Genomic DNA, 961 nt, shown 5'->3' on the forward strand with positions numbered 1-961 from the left:
CCGGCCCGGGGGGCCACTGTTCCCTCGAGTCCGTGGACAAGCGAGGAAGGACATTCCCGGCGCTGCCTCCCACCCCTCAGTCTGAGGGAGGCGGGCAGCTGGCTGCCCCCTCCACCTCCATCTCAGTATCCAAACGGAAGCGCCAGCCTGGGGTGGCAGGAGGGCTGTGGCGGAGGCCGGCAGGGTTTAGGAGATGGGGGCGAGTGTGGTTTTGTGTCATCTCAGTGCCACCCCCGCGTCTTGCACCTGCTGCATGCATGGTCGGCACGCCGGCCGGGGTGGCGGAGGGCAAGGGGCAGAGAGCCGGGTAGATGCGCCAGGGGGGCCTGATACACTTTTCTCAGGAGCATGTGAGGGGTGGCTACTCCTAGGACTCCCTGCCCCTCTTTCCCAAGACTGGGGTTCCTTGCAAGGCCTGGTGTTCAGGGCCAGTCCAAACCTGGGCATCTTCCCGAAGGCATCTCCAGGCCTGCTGGTGACTGCGAACAGCTTGGCTGGACCCAGCTTTTCCTGTTCCCCAGTAAGGGCCGCTTGGGAAAGTGGGCTTGGCATTGCCCTGTCCTGGGCACAGACCCCTCCAGGTCTCCTAGCCCAGTCTGGCCAGAAATGGACAGGGGGCAGTGGCAAGAGGTGCCTAGCTTCCCAGCATCCAGCTGGCTTTCTGACCTGTGCCCTGGCTGTATTTACATGGTGTTTCCCTTCTCCTTCCCAGGAGAGTTGGGACTGGGCTGGTGCGGACCCCCCTGGCCTGCTGAGGAGGCGAGGGGTAGTGATCCAGAGTGGCTCCCTCTCCACATGAGGGAGGACAGAGCCAGTGATGGGGCTCAGCAGCTGGCCTGGGGAAGGAAGCGCTAGCCCTTGCCCATCCTGTCTTTAGGAAAGGAGCTATCTCTGTGGGAGACCCCTGGGCAGGCTCAGGCGGTCTGCAAACTCCAGAGGAAATATAGGCATCATTAAGTGT

The sequence above is a fragment of the Propithecus coquereli genome, unplaced genomic scaffold (genome assembly GCF_000956105.1).
Source record: "Propithecus coquereli isolate 6110/MARCELLA unplaced genomic scaffold, Pcoq_1.0 Scaffold536, whole genome shotgun sequence".
Taxonomy (NCBI): domain Eukaryota; kingdom Metazoa; phylum Chordata; class Mammalia; order Primates; family Indriidae; genus Propithecus; species Propithecus coquereli.